This window comes from Phascolarctos cinereus, unplaced genomic scaffold (assembly GCF_003287225.1).
Source record: "Phascolarctos cinereus isolate Bilbo 61053 unplaced genomic scaffold, phaCin_HiC Scaffold_5;HRSCAF=322, whole genome shotgun sequence".
Classification (NCBI taxonomy): domain Eukaryota; kingdom Metazoa; phylum Chordata; class Mammalia; order Diprotodontia; family Phascolarctidae; genus Phascolarctos; species Phascolarctos cinereus.
The window spans coordinates 63,035,177-63,051,360 of record NW_027555958.1 but is presented as its reverse complement, the minus strand read 5'-3'; the positions used below and the strand labels follow the sequence as shown (position 1 = coordinate 63,051,360).

The 16,184-nt window shown below is 36.1% G+C and overlaps 1 long non-coding RNA gene across 1 annotated transcript in view; it reads left to right on the top strand.

The window, feature by feature from the left end:
• Window positions 1–9,477, top strand: part of LOC110217022 (uncharacterized) — a 28,741-nt gene extending 19,264 nt beyond the window's left edge. The window contains exons 2-3 of the long non-coding RNA XR_002326945.1: window positions 1,106–1,164; window positions 9,418–9,477. This is a non-coding gene — a long non-coding RNA (uncharacterized LOC110217022). The remainder of the gene's footprint in view (window positions 1–1,105; window positions 1,165–9,417) is intronic.
• Window positions 9,478–16,184: the final 6,707 nt, after the last annotated feature.

Below are 16,184 nucleotides of genomic sequence, written 5' to 3'. Positions count from 1 at the left end.
TAAAGGTTGATAACTTGGTGCAAAATAGCATGGTGTGAACTCTAAGAACTGCTCAGCTCCTAGACTAGAGGTTCTTAACTTTTTTGCATGTCACGCATTCTTTTGGCTGTCTGATGTAACTTATAAACTCCTTTTCAGAATAAGTTTTAAATGCATGAAATAAAGTGCATTGGGTTACAAAAGAAACCAATTATATTGAAATACAGTTATCAAAATAATTTACAGTAAGGTTTGGGCCCCAGGTTAAAACCTCTACCACAGCCTGGTGACAAGCATTCTTTGAACTATCTGAATGCACCATATTTCTCCAACTATTATTGAATTTAAAAACTGTTACCAAAACACAACTATATTCCAATGGACTTTTTCAATATACATAAAGGAGGAAAATAATGGAAAACTATAAGGAATATTTCCTTAATATCACTTCATAAAACAGAGAAAAAAATTTAAGGAGAGAAGGCATAAACAAAACATTAAATTAGTCTATGGTATATATGAAGCCTATACTTGTGATTTTATCAGTTCAGGAAACTCCCTAGATAAGGAAAATTGTTTCTACTAATGGGAATTGGAACCTTCTTTTTAAATCATATGGTCCTAGTTGCCTAGAGCAATTAGAGGCTAAGTGACTCTTGACATGATCACCTAGCCCATGTATATCAAAGGCAGGACTTGGACCCATGTCATCTTGGTTCCAAAGCTAGCTCTCCTCCTTCTTCAAAATGGCGCCTCTGTTAAAGAACAAAGGACTATAATTTTTAAAAGCTAGAACAAATCTTAGGTACCATCTAGTCCAACCACCTCATGTTATGATGAGGAAATGGGGTCTCATTCAATTTGAACCAAAGTCCTCCAAATCCAGAACCAGAGTTCTTTCCATTGTACCATACTATTTCATGTATACATGTAAACATACTCATACACACACACACACACACACACACACACACACACACACGCACACTATAGCACACCTATTCATGTTGATTTGCATGTGGAATTATTTGAGGGGAGAAAATCTTTTTAGAAACTCTTCAATACAGTTAAAATCTCTAGCAGAAATTGTTGCAATTGATAATAAAATTAAGGTCTTTGTTTCAAGGTGGATTTCCAAAATACAATAAATAAATACCTGTACTAGACTGCAAGCTCGTTGTAATAGTAAGTATGCATTCAATTTGTCTCTGTATTTTTAAAATTGTTATATATGGAATAGATATTTTAATAAGATTTTAATAGATAACTTGATATTCATTATGCAGAGATGTCAAAACTTGCAGCCCACTGCCCTCCCACCCCCACCACTGTGACCTGCAGCAGTTTAAAAAGTAATGGAAAATGTTTAACAAACTATACAAAAATAAAATAAAAGATAATGTTAAATGTAGTTTTCCTAGTCAGTATGGGCCCATAGGTATCCTTACGTGTGATTTAGTGGCCATGTTTCTATTTGAATTTGACACTGGCATAGACGTGAAAGCTAGGACGAGGAGAGCAAAGATATGACTTCTGATGCCATGTCTGCCACTGGAAAGTTATGTAACTATAAGCAAGTCAACTTTTAAGGGCTCTCCACTTACACAATTAAAGAGTTTCACCAAATAATCACTAAAACATATAATAAAGTCTAATATTTAAAAAAAAACTCAAATTGCTAAAAATAATCGTGAAAATCTACTTAGATAAAATTTAATACAGTTAGATATTAAATACTACACTAGGCTGCAAGATAGGAAAAAATTGACTAGACAGAAATTATTTTTTTTAATTGATAGAAGTTAGCTTAACATAGGTAAAATAGAACAGAAGCAAAAATAAACAAACTAATGTGATCTTAGAATTTGTTAATAGAAATATAGTATCCAAAATAAGTAATGTGATCATTGATAAGTATACTGCCTTAATCAGACCATATCAGAAATATTGTGATCCATTGTGAGTGTCATATTTTGATTTGGTTTGGTTATAAGGTTTGTTGTAAGAGAAACAGAAGCATAAATTGAGGTTTGATAACCACCACTAGAGGGAGGGGTTCTTTCTTAATATTATTTAAATTAATCTTCCTAATTGTCACTAAAGGATAGATGATGATTTTCCTACTGAATGTTTGTGGCATGCCTGTTATTTCTTCACTCTCTTGGTCCAGTGTTCATCCTCCTAAACCTTCCATTCCCTTATGAATTCACACCATTCTTAGGGTACCCATTCTACCCTGTCAGTGTGTGTTAACTATTTGCAACTGAAGGACCTACAACTTCATGATCTTCCTACTATTTGTTTTCCCTTAAATGTAATTGTATGTAATGTTATCTTATAAAAAATAATAATGTCCCTTGGGGAATGGTAGAACAAGTTGTGGTATATGATTGAGACAGAACACTATTGTGCTAGAAGAAATGATGAGCTCTATGATCTTAGAAAAACAAGGATAACTTGCACAAAATAATGGAGTGAGATGAGCAGAAGCAAGAGAACATTGTATACAGTAACAACAATATTGTTTTAAGAACAACTTTGAGTAACTAAGTCATTCTGACTATTAGAAATACTCAAATTAGGATACATAAAGTCATTTTTACTGTTACAAATCCTCCAAAAAAAGACATATGAAGGAAGATATTATCTATATCCAGAGAAAGAATGGAGAAATAGAAATATGTATAGAATAGTTTTACTTACACACATGCATACACACACACACACACACCACACATACATATATTTGGGTCTAATGGTAAACCTCTCTAGGGTGGGAAGAGAGGAAAAAAAGAAAAACATTTATTACATATTTAAAAGGAAAAGCAAGTAGTACATGATAGATTTATAGTTTCATATACAATCATCTTTTTTTCACCCTCTTCTACTACGTTATGGAAATGCTTATTTAATTTCTTAAGCTCAAAATAAAGTAAATGTTTTTTTTTAAAGAAATAATTATGGTAATGGTTTCAAAGGCTAGAATGTTCTACCTTAGCTTTACTGTGAGTGTATATGTGTGTGTGTTTTCATTACAAATCCATCTCCACTACTCCAGTCAACTTCTACTTATGAAAGAGTCATTAATATTTAATAGCCATATCTGGTTATCAAGGTAACTGATGTTTCAAGATGTTTTGTATCTTGCAAAACAAAGCAACTCAGAAACTTTGTCAAGACAGTAGGACATTTCAAAAGACATACCAACTAGTTCTATAGAGGAAATATCATTTGATGGATGGGGAAACTATATTGTTTTATAGTTGGTAATTTAAATAATGACAAACTAAGAAAAAAATATAACAGGTTTTTTTAAACTATTGTCAACACTCATTACTGAGGTCCCATGTGACAGTGGAAAACATAATACATTGAGAAACATGGGACCTCTCTGAATCTTTTTCTGTCCCATATGAAACTTCAAACATGCCAGATAATATCACATGGACTCAGTTTCTTCATCTATAAAAGGATAAATTTTGACTCAATGGACTTTAAAGTCTTTAAGCTCTGCATTTATGATCATTTGAACTAAAAGAGCAAAGAAGTCAAAAAATGCTTTGGACTGTTCTACTCAGGTTCATTTAACTGAACATCAAAATAAATTAGTAATCATTCACTAAGTTCCTACTATATGCTAAGCACTGTTCCAGATATTACAGATTCAAAGACAGAAATGAACAGTGTCTATTGTAAAGAAGCTTATATTCTATCAGGGGAAAAGAGAGTAGATAACATGTACATATATTGTGCTAAAAAAAAAATCTAGGCAGAATAAATACGTGGTAAATTCCTTGCAGGTTTTGTTGTTTTATTTTTGTTTGTTTCTTTGTTTTGCACAGAGTGGTAAAAGCTATATGAGGACATTCATTTAATCTGAAAACTTGTCTAGGTTCAATTGACAGTCAGCTAAAAGAAATGTGGTCCTTAATATTGTCTATTGACCTTAAAAATGCAATGGTTATTTTTCAACTACTTGTTTAGTTCAACTATGAAGAAGTATCAAGTGTCAAGGCCAATTCCTCCAAAAAATCCATTACCTCTGAAGAGACTGTACTGACACAAGTTCATCAAAATAATAGGATTATTATATTTACAGATACCATTACCAAAGCTATTAAAGACATCAGGAAAAGGAAATATTTTATATATCCATTCACAGAATGAGAATGAGAAGTAAGGGACTGTGACCAGATGTTGAGTTACCTGGTAACAGAAGTAATGGGGGGGCAGGGAGGCTGGCACATGTGCAGAGTGTATCAGGTTGCTGGTTTGAATCAACTTCCTTAGGTAAACAGCCTTCATCCATAATAATTGTGACAATATGAAACGGAAGCAACTTGTAGAGATGGTGGTACACAAGAAGGGGACTGCAGGTAATGTTTATCAACCAGCTTTCTAGGGGAAAATGTATGCACTACAAATTTTTAGTTTTAATTTGAATGCCTAGTATTTTCTCCATCACTTTTTCCCATCTAGAAAATCAACAAAACAATAAATCAAGGCTTGATTTGCGGTCTTTTTAGCCCACATCCAGGGTGTAAATGTTCATACCAAAATTTAGCCATCAGCTCATGAGATCGGATTTGAGTTGTTTTCAGTGAAGCCCTGAGCACATGTATATACCCTGTGGCTGGTTCCTGGCTTTTAACTAACTCTTTAAGAAGAGCTCATGTCAATTTGCTGTATAAATGGCTCTCATGGAGTTTTTAGAAAGGCTGAATTTGCTCTGAGCCAACCTCAGTCTCCTTTTCTCCAACCTGGCTCCTCGGGGGATCTTGCTGAATCCTTCAGTCATCGCATACAGTCATAGACAGTGTGATCAGGAGGGAATACTTGGAGTTTCTTTTCTCTAAGGACATGTGGTTCTGTGAAATGGACTATATTTTTGTCTATTGCCTTTTCTTTTAGATTTCTTTAGGTTCTAGGTTAAGAGGGTAGAACCTCTGATTTTATGAGTTTGGAAAGGTCAGTAAGACATATTGGCATCCCAGCATCCGAGTCTGGTTTGGCTTCCAGAACAGCATTGATCCCTTGAAGAGCAAACGTGACCTTTGGGAGTGAATTTTGGAAATTCAGTGCAGTGGTAACTGAGAAAAGGATGCCATGACGCATCTGTGTGTGAACTTAGTGGGAACAATATTATGTAGGAAATGAGTTGTTCACCCCTGACTTATTGGGGAAAGATGTTTTCACTTTGATTTTGCCATATCTTTAAAGTAAGTATTCTTTTGTAAAAGTTAATTGATATTTAAGGGTTAAATCACTGAGGTACTAATCACTAGTATCTGATTATGTGGGGAAATAACCAGAGGATCACACAGAGAAGGCTCAAGTCAATGGCAATGGAGAAGATACACCTTCTATCATCAATTGTCCCCTTCTCACCCCCCCCCAAAAAAAATATCCTCTAGGTACCTAAGAAACCTGAAAGGTAAATAGAGCTACTCTGGCTCTGGGAGGATTGAAAACCTGCTTGCTACACTAGTTTGCTTAGACAAAAGGGTGAACAACATATCACTAGTTATATAGATTTGTGAGGATAAAAATGACCATATTACAATTTCCTCTTTTCTTCAATATAGCTAAAGATAAGACAATTCCAAGGCAATTTTTTAAAATTTTTTTTAGGCAATTGGGGTTAAGTGACTTGCCCAGGGTCGCACAGCTACTAAGTGTCAAGTCTTTGGTCTGAGGCCGAATCTGAACTCAGGTCCTCCTGACTTCAGGGTCAGTGCTCTATCTACTGCACTACCTAGCTGCCCCTCCCAGGTAAAATTTTAAGTAGGTGAAACGTTCCAAGTCCCTCTCTCTGGCCCAATCCTGCCAAGCACTAAAGTATAGATTCAGTTTGACTACAGCTTTCGTATTAACTAGCCTGTCGATGAATAACAATTTATTAAATGCCTATTATTTGACATGCACTGTGCTGGTCTCTGGAAGGGATGTAAACACAAAAGTGAAAGTCTGCCCCCATAGAGCTTACATTTTTTAAAAAAGTGATTAGGGTTGAAGAGGGAGAGAATATAAATTAAAGATATCAAAAAAGTTATCTTGAATAGTGTAAACATCAATCTGAGCCTTTAAGGGAGTTAAGAATTAAAAGTTTAAAAAGTTAAAAGTCAGAAGAGAAGAGGGAAAGAGGGAAAACATTCCTGAAATGCAAAAGTAAGGAGGCCAGAGATAAAATGCCTTATACAGGGAAAAGCAAGTTAGCTAGGATCCAGAATGTAAAGTCTGTATGTCAGAAAAAGTATAAGCAGACAAAAATTGTTGGAGTTATAAGTAGATAGAACTATAGGTATATTAATTTGATTGTAAAGGAAGTAGAGAACTCAATTCAGAGAGTATTGCCATAGTCTAGGCAGGACATGATAAATGGCTAATGGTGATGACTATATGACTATATGAAAAAGGACAGATGAGTCAGGTGTTATGGAGTTAGAATTGATATACCATTGGGTTATCAGAGAAAAAGAATATCAGTCAGTGATGAGTTGAGAATGAATCACACATTTTGAACCGGTGTAAAGGGATGAGTTAGAAAGCCAATCAGATTTGAGGGAAAGATAATCCTTTGGAGATGCTGAGTTTAAGATACATAAGAGTTATTGAGGTTGCAAAATCAAAGAGGCAATTGAAGATGTGAGAACAACACTTGGGAGAGAAATGAGGGTTGCATACATAGATTTGGTTCATCTTCAAAAAGATAATGATAATAACTACCATCTACATTGCACTTTAAGGTTTACAAAATGCTTTACCTATGTTTTCTCATTTGGTCCACACAACAAAGCTGCAAAGTAGGTTCTAGTATTATCCTCATTTTACAGACAATGACACTGACCCTGAGACGTGTTAAGTGAGTTGTCAGAGTCACACAGTTAGTGTCTAAGGAACAATAAGAACTCTTGTCACTCTGACTATAAGACCACCTCTTAAGACTGGGCTGCTTAGCTGCCTGAGATAATAATAGAAGCTATGGGAACTGATAATATTTTTGAGAAAGTGGAGAGAGAAAAGATGAGGGAGCGTAGGACATGCCTCAGGAGTAAACTTATGGCAGAAAAGCATTAGACACAGATAATAACCCTTGAAAGGAGATTGAGAAGGTTTGTGCAGGACAGAAGAGAACCACACTATCACAAAATCCCAGCAGGAGAGAAAATCGTAAAGGAGAAGATGGCCAAAACAATGCTGAGGGTGATGTCTTGTCAAAATCTTTTAGGAATTAAAAAATTCAAGCATCAAAGGAAAGAAACTAGATCGTTGGAATAGTGGTCAATGAGGCTGATTAAGACAGAAAGCAACTCTGACTTGTTTTAGAAGAATCATGTCTACCTATAAATTCTAATTTAACAATCATTTGTTAAATATTTACTATGTACTAGGAATAATTAAGATTGCAAGGAGAGGAAGAATTCCTCTCCCTGGAAAGAGTTTCTCCCCTCAAGCTGAGGCTGGATATGTTATAATAGAGATATAGATTAATATCCCTTCTAACTCTCAAATTCTGTGAAAAATGAAATAACTACTATCTTTGAGAGCTTACATTCTTTTGAGTTAAAGATATCTGTTATGCATGCTCCTTAATGTGCATGCTCCCCATTTCTTGTAAATTAGGAGAATTTATATTTAGTTCGTGTTGCCCCTATCCCACCACCATTGGAATGGCATTACTTCTTAGCTGAACTAATAAAAGAATATACATTAGAAGAAAATCTTTTTTTTTTGTATGACCTGTGCCACACCCTCAAATCGCAGAATAGAAATACCTGTGTATTCCAACTAAGATAAGGCAGATCCTGGCTGCAAGTACCAGATAGCCAGCATTTTTTAATAAGATTGCTTACATACTTCCAAGTTTGCCTGTATTTTCCACCTGAGTTGTTAATAAGATTATTCCCTACATTCTCTAGTATGGAGAACTATTATTCTAAACTCAGAGATGTTTTAATTTGGCTGTCTAGGTTAAGAAGTACATTACAGATGGGCAAACATTCACCTCCAATGTAAAATGTGTTTTTCTTCAGATCAGAGGTTTACATATATATGTATGTATATATATATATATAAACACATACATGATTCCTTGATAAATGTCATAACCAAATATACTTGTTTACTTGCAATGTTATATATGAGTGTATCTGTGCATATGAAGACTTTAACGTTTCAATGGGTTTGTTTTGAGGCACTTAGGTAGCACAATTGATAGAGCCCTGGGTCTGGAGTGAAAAAGACCTGAATTCAAATTTAGATTCTAACACTTACCAGCTATATGTCTCTGGGCAAGTCACTTAATCTCTGCCAGTCTCAGTTTCTCCATCTGTAAAATGAGATAATAATAGCATATATCTCCCAGGATTATTATGAGGATTAAATGGGACAACTTACTTAAAGCACTTTGCTTACTTTAAAGTACTGTACAACTAATATCATCATCGTAGAGATAGTATTATGTAGATTATGTAATAACAGATAATAATGTCTCTATTAATGTATTTAATATAATTAACAACACAATAATTAATAATATTAATGTGGTAATTAATATAATATCAAAGTTAACATGTCATTATTATTGTCATTATTTCACTCATGAAGATACTACGGTACAGATAAAAAACATCCATGTGCAATTATTGTCAACATACTTCCACAAAACCTCTGGGAGTACAACTAGTGAACTAAGTACCCTCCTTTGAGTTTTTTAATATTATAGCAATACCAGTTTGTTATGTGGCCTTTCTATCTGTTATTCTTCACTCATGCTACATAAGCAACAAACAAACTTTTCTAATCATAAATCTTTTATATGACATCCTTTCGACAATTTCTCACGTGCAAATCATTGTTGGGTATATGCAGGTTAGCCATATATTCCAGCCGGTTCACACCCACAATAGAGCTCTTTGTTGTCCTTTGGATGACCTTCAATTCCACAATTTTGACTCTTTGGAGCCAGTAATATTATGTAATTTGCAGCCACATAGTAACACCATAGGTATATTGATGCAATACGGAGGGATGTTTTGTTTGTTTCACAGAAAAAAATCTTGGTCAATGAAAATTTTCTGCCACTTCCCAAATGAAAACCAATGTATTCTTGTCCTCCTTTTCAATTATAAACCACATTCATTCCCTATCAGAAGTGTATATATATATATATATATATATATATATATATATGTGTGTGTATATATGTATGTGTGTGTGTGTATATGTATATATGTGGGGGGTACATATATATTATGTATATACACATATATAATATATATATATATACACACACACATATATATATGTTAACTTTCTTCATGGCAGAAAATGGAAAAGAGGAATGCTTTATGTTCCTGATTTTTCTTCTTCAGCTTATTAGCTACATAGTCCCTGAGTGGCCATGATTTTCAATTAAGAGACTATGTATTTCTGTAGGGTTTGATGGAACTAGCTTATCATCTATCAAGAGTAGCATATGAAGTACTTCATCATAGGTAAGAAATACTCTTACCAGGGGAGAGGGTAATCAGAAGCATAGACTTTTGAGGATTGACAAGGTCAAAGGATAAAATAGAATCAATGGGGGTGTGGGGGGCAGGATAAGATGGAAGGAAATATAGTTTTCTACAACATAACTATTATCGAAGTGTTTTGCATGACTACACATGTGTAACCTATATTGAGTTACTTGCCTTCTCAATGAAAGTGGGTGGGGAGGGAGGAAAGGAGAGAATTTGGAATTCAAAGCTTTAAAAACAAAACTTAAAAATCATTTTTACACATAACTAGGAATTAAAATATATGGGCAATGGGATATAGAAACTATCCTGCCCTATAAGAAAATAGAAGGGGAAAGGGATAAGAGAACAGGGGGCGGGGAGGTGATAGAAGGGAGAGCAGACTGGGGGAAGGGGCATTCAGAATGCATGCCATCTTGAGGTGGGGGGAGAGGAGGGGTGGGGAGAAAATTTGAAACTCAAAATCTTGTGGAAGTGAATGTTGAAAACTAAAAATTAATTAATTCATTAGTTCTAAATATTTTTGGTAGCATGATTGGTATGGCACTAAATAATTAAAAATATATATATTTCTACCATTTGGAGTCCACTCTGAAAATCCCCCATGACAAAGGAAAGCAACCATGGATAGCATATGTCTTCATGTTTTACACTTCACTTGATATTTATAAAGGATCATTTTCTTATCACTTAAAAAATGAGAAGGTTGCACTTGATTGCCTCTAAAGTCACTTTAGCTCTAAACCTATAATTCTCTAATTAAACATTAGCTGTTTTGATATATATCATGGAAACATAATGATTTTAGTGTACTCATAGGAGACCCATAGTTGAAGAAGAGCTTGTAAGGTGTCATATTTGTTCTTCCAAATAAAAAATATGTTCTTTAAGAATAGTCAACAAACAATAAGCACAGTGAGATCTGATATTTTCTGTACTTTTCAGTCCATTGTGCATGTATTGCAAAGATGTGATCTCCTAGAGAATACTGTTTTGAAAAAAAAAGAAAAAGAAAAACCTGCTATTTCCCTTCTCATATTTCATCAAGCACATATGCATAGTTTGTTCCCATTAAAAATTTATAGAGGTGAGAGAATAGGCTTAAGGATCAGTTGTAATTGATGTATCTCTATCTGTTTTGTTTTGTTTTTTTCAGCAGTAATATCATCTAATTCCAGAAGCAGCAATGGTGCTTCTGATATTAGGGACCTGACCCTCAGAACCAGAAAGACCTAGGTTCCAGTCCTTCATATGATAGAGACTGGCTCTGAGATCTTGGACAAATCACTTAACCTCAGTGCCCTCATGTATAACTGTCAGATTATAAGTTATAGAACAGGTGCTAATTTGCATTGTCAGAAGGTTTTGGTTTTGGTTTTGGTTTTGTTTTTTCCCATTGAGAGTTCTATAAACAAATGAAATCACAAATCTAATCAAATCTCTCTCTCTCTCTCTCTCTCTCTCTCTCTCTCTCTCTCTCTCTCTCTCTCTCTCTCTCTCTCTCTCTTTTTCTAACAGGCCACGGATAGTTTACTCTCTAATTTCCTAGAAGTGAGAGGTAACTCTCTAGAAGCAACCGAAATCTCTAGTGTCATCACCAAAAGTACCACCTCAATCAGGAAGGCCAATTCGGGCTGATCATCCTCTTCACCACACATCCCTCACTTCACAGAGTTTGTTCTATTTCAATTCTTCAAGATATCACCAACTGTTCTAGGATGGGCTTGACATGAGCCCATTTCTTGATATTGTAGATTGATAATGGAACAAAATAAGAAGCTTGTAGGTCATTCAATAGTTTACACAAAGAGAATTGCTTAGCTAAAACAGAAGGATATTCAAGGATAGACACTGAAGACACTTTGTGTTGATTCAATTCAGCAAATGTACTGTGTCAGATTGACCCATTAAGACCCACCAGCCAAACATCAGGATGTTCCTGGAGCTTCTCATGGCAGCTTTGTATTCAGGCAACCAGGAAATGATGTCAATCCCCTAAGCCAACCAAGTCTGGAGGAAGATCTCAATAACTTTTAAGGGGAGAGAACAAACAACTATTCTAGTTTTCTTTAAAACAGAGATTGGGATACTGTTCCTACCACAGAGGGGTTGGTTCAAATTACAGGAAGACTAACAGAGCAAGTTTAAGGATTGAGGGGAGAGATGACATACAGCAGTGCCATGGACCTGATACTACCCATTTCTCCTGTAGTAGAGACATTGACTTGTCCCACACACATCAATTCTCCCTCACCTCATTCTGTGGGTAGTAGAATGCTATGCCAGGTCCAGTAGTGACCTTTTACACCATCCCCACATATTCCTGGAGAATGTGGCTTAACTGAAGAGATGAGTTGAGGGAGATGAGGAGTAAAGGAGAACCCTCTTTAGACTCTCTCTGTCTTTTATTGGATGAAAGGAGGCCTCTATTTGTGAATTATCACAGTTCAAGTCAGAATTTCTAGGTAGCTTACTTTTTTCCACTGTAGAAAAGCCATTGCTGCAGCCATGCTGCATATATAAGATACTCCAGTGACATACTAATGAAATCTGCCAGTTGAAAGTGATCTTGAGCTGTGAAGTTGCAGTATTAATAGAAATCTTTAAAACTGTGTTAATTCAACATAACCTAACACAGCTACTACAGGAATCTTTCCTCCTTTCCTATCTCACTTCTGACTAGCTAGGGAAAGTGGTGCCTGCCTGAGGGCATACATGCCTCAGGGCTGCTAAAAGCATTGTCCCCAGTTTTCAGCAGAGTCTGTAAAAGCAGAATTTATTGACAGCCTTAGGTGGTTTGACTAATCCCACCTATGCTATTAAAAAGCTAATTGGGAGCCTTTAGGTTGCTTTGTTTGTTTCTAAATGAGGCTGCTTCCCTGGGTGAGAGACATCCCTCCCAGGACTCATAAGGGAAAAGAAAGTCAAGATTTGTGGTCTGTATCTGAAACTAGAGTTTTGACTTTTTGGAAGCTGTAGAACAATGGAAGGTTCCTTGTTTTCCTGTCATAATTTATCTTGGTCCTCCTCCTACCTGTCTGTCCAGTCCTTCTCAATCACCTTTGTAAAATGATCATGCCTCTTCCTTCCCACTACGTACTAGTGTCCAGCAAGGCTTTATCCTGGACCGTTTTTTTTAGTCTAAATAATCTCATCTATTCCTTTGATTCACTGATAAACGCAGCTTCTGAAGCTGAGATGAAACAAAGTATGGATTCTCTGCTGCTTGTGCTAGTTTTGGTCTAACAACTGACACCAAAGAAACACAGGTACGTCATCAGCCAGCACCACACCACCCTTACATGGAACTGAAGAGGTCTAGAGGTTTGTGGGGTGCTGCTGCGAACTCCCAAGATTGCAATGCCAGGCCCTGCCTGAAAGAATTCAACTCAAATCTTTTTCCAGCCAGAGAAAAAGTTTATTAGTGATAAAACACATAGGCCAGGTGACGCTGGTGAGTACTAGCAGGCATGAGAAAGTCTCAGCTTTTTGGGCATGAAAGTTCTCAGCATCTGAATGGGGGCCAGGGTAGATGTTATAAAGTAATTTTGGGTGGCCAGAGGAGGGGGCTGGGAAAAGGGTCTAGGTAAGAATTCCAATTGGCAGGTCTGAGAGATTGAATAGACAGTGGGAATAGATAATGAAGGGAACTGGAAGGCATCTGCATAAGATCAAAAGATGGGGCTAGGGCTTTCAAAGGGAGATAAGGAGAGTCAACGAGGGGAGTCCAAAGGAACCATTTGAGACCAGAGTAAGGGCTTTCTGGGTCCCATAGACAAAAGGGAGCCAGATTCTTTTTAGTGCAAGGGGCAAAGGCACATCTGAATAAGATCAAAAGGTAGGCTAAGGCTTTCAAAGGGAGATGAGGGGCTTGGGCCTGTAAACAAATGGGAGTCAGATTCCCTTTTGGACAAGGGGCTAAGATCTTGGCTGGTGCCCACCCCATCAGAACCAGTGGTTACAGCAAATGGAGAAGTTTTGAATGCTGTGGATAAATTCGCTTAGCTTGGCTGTATACTTTCTAGGAACTTACATACTGATGATGAGGTTAACACAAGCATTGCCAGAGCTAGCTCAGTGTTTGGGAGGCTCAAAAGGAAAGTGTGCGAAAGAAGATGTATTAGACTGACTATTAAACTAAAGATCTATAGAGCCATTGTGCTGACCTCATTATTACAAGTTTGTGAAAATTGGACAGTATACCAGGGCCATGCCAGGAATTCCCAAATCTATTCATCCAGACCAGTCTCTCCGCTAAAACTGAGGTCTACATTGCCACCTATCCACTGGATGTTTCCATTTTGGCATCCCATTATCATCTCAAATTAAACAGATACAAAATGGAACCCAACTTCCCCTTTAAATCTTTAACTGCTCCAAATTTCTCTATTCATGTCATCCTCTCACTCAGTCACTCCACTCTCTAATTTTTTCCTCACCAGTCCCCACATACCATGGAAAAATCATGTTACTACTACCTTCCCATAATCTTACACATTAGTCTCCTCTTCACTCACAAAGCCTAACACAAAGGATCATTTTCATAGCTATGATTTGAAGCGACTGCATAAGGAAAATATGGAATCAGAGAGATAAATTAGGAGACTATTTCACTGGCTAGGTGGAAATGAAAGAACCTGAGGGGATTCTAGCGGACAGATGAAAGACAGGTTGCAGAAATAAAATCTACAAGATTTAGCCAATGAAAGAAAAGTACAGAAAGCAAAGCTTCTCTGAGAGAAAGACAATCCATTCAACTGTTATTTTGCTTCTGCTTGTGACTGATGTTCTTTGCTTGTTTTTTTTTCTTTCTAAAAGAAATTATCTTTGAGCTGGAAATGACAAAATGGAAATGACTAATAAAAAGTTGAATCCCTAGCTAAACAGAGAAATAGTTAAATGTTGCTATGGGAGAATATCTCATCTTTGAGTTCTTGTGGTAGGTTACTGCTGCCAAAATAAATCTATCACAGTGTGGAAATTATAAAGCTAAAAACTTATGTTTCATTGTGCTTAATCACAGGTTCTAGATTAAAAAGAAATAACTCTGAACAAAGATTAAGATATTCTGACAGGTTTTTATAGAGAAAATTACATAAGAAAGACAGGAATACATTATTTTACATATTGCAATCTCATACATTCTTTTAGTTTATAAAAGTTAAAAAAGACAAGTTTATAATCCCTTGCTTCCTTCATTTTCATAAAAGTTGAACAAATGTAAATGGAATCATAATTTCACATATCCCTTAATGGAACAAACCTAGTTAAACAAGCTGTATGGATAAACTAAGTCAGGTTACAGATTAAACTACATTTAGAAGGTTCACAGTGGGCTGCTTAAGATTGTTATCTGATTAAGATACCTACAGAGTAGAATTCCTTCCTCAAGTAAGGTAAGTCAATTATTTTGGGAAGTTTTGCCTTTTTTTTCTTCTTGTCTAAGGAATGTTTGGGGCCTTAAGTAAATTTTCACATCCATGGTGCAGGTTTCAGTCAGTTCAATTACCTCCTAATTAGGAAAAAGGGCTCTGATCCTCCTAATAAAAATTAATAAAAGTAATTAAAAATCAAATATTTCTTGTAAAATTACAACAATCTGTTCAAATCATCAGGCTGTCAACCTGAAATAAAGAATACTACTAAAGTAGAAAAAATTAGGATCTTTAATCAAGGAAAGGGAATTGCAATTTGAGACCCCACAAAGCACCAGAGTCCTGGAGTGCCCATGATGGACTGAAGGGGCAGTGTCTAAATATATTTGAAGAGAGAGAGAGAGTATCTCAGAAGGCACAGAATCCTGAAGTAATTACACAAGTTGTTTTGCATAAAAACCAGCAGTCCTTAGAAAAGCCTCGGGAGACTAGGGAGTGTTGATATCTGGTCAGAACAGTATATTCCAGGTGTAGCAAAGGGTAGTTTTCAGAGATATCACAATGACTGGCTCAACCATGGGGTCAGAGTCAGGTCGCCCCTCTGATGGCTGAACTCAAAAAGTTCTAGATAAACTAGTGTACTAGAGTACACTGAAAAAAAAAAGGAAGATGTGACTGCTCAGTGATTCTCCATGGACTTTAAAAGCTCCTACAAAAGAGGAAAGACGTCAGAGGATTAGGGGATGATAAAAATTGTCTCAGATCTCAAAAAAGGTAAAAACAAAGGAAGATGATGGATTATACAAATTATATAGGCCAGGAAAAGCGGCAGCTAGGTGGTACTTCAGATATAGTGCCAGCCTGGAGTCAGGAAGACATCTTCCTGAGTTCAAATTTGATCTCAGACACTTACTAAGTACCTGACTCTGGGCAAGTCATTTAACCCTGTTTGCTTTAGTTTTCTCACCTGTAAAATAAGCTAAAGAAGGAAATTGCAAACCATTCCAGTATCTTTGACAAGAAAAACTCATACAGGGTCATATAGAGTCAGACATGACTGAAAAATGAGTGAAAAAAATAGGCCAGTAAGTTTTATTTCATTTCTAGTAAAATTGTAGAAAGTTCTATTAAATAAATGCTTTGCCCAGGGAACAGTGATCAGAAAAAGTCAGAACCTGAATTTAATCTCTATTAAATTTTCTCTCAGGTCTTTCTCATCATTCCAGAAAAGTGAGGACATGATCAGACATTTGGTGCTTATCTCTTCTCACACTGTCAACAGCCTATTGAGATACAAAGTGATCCTCAA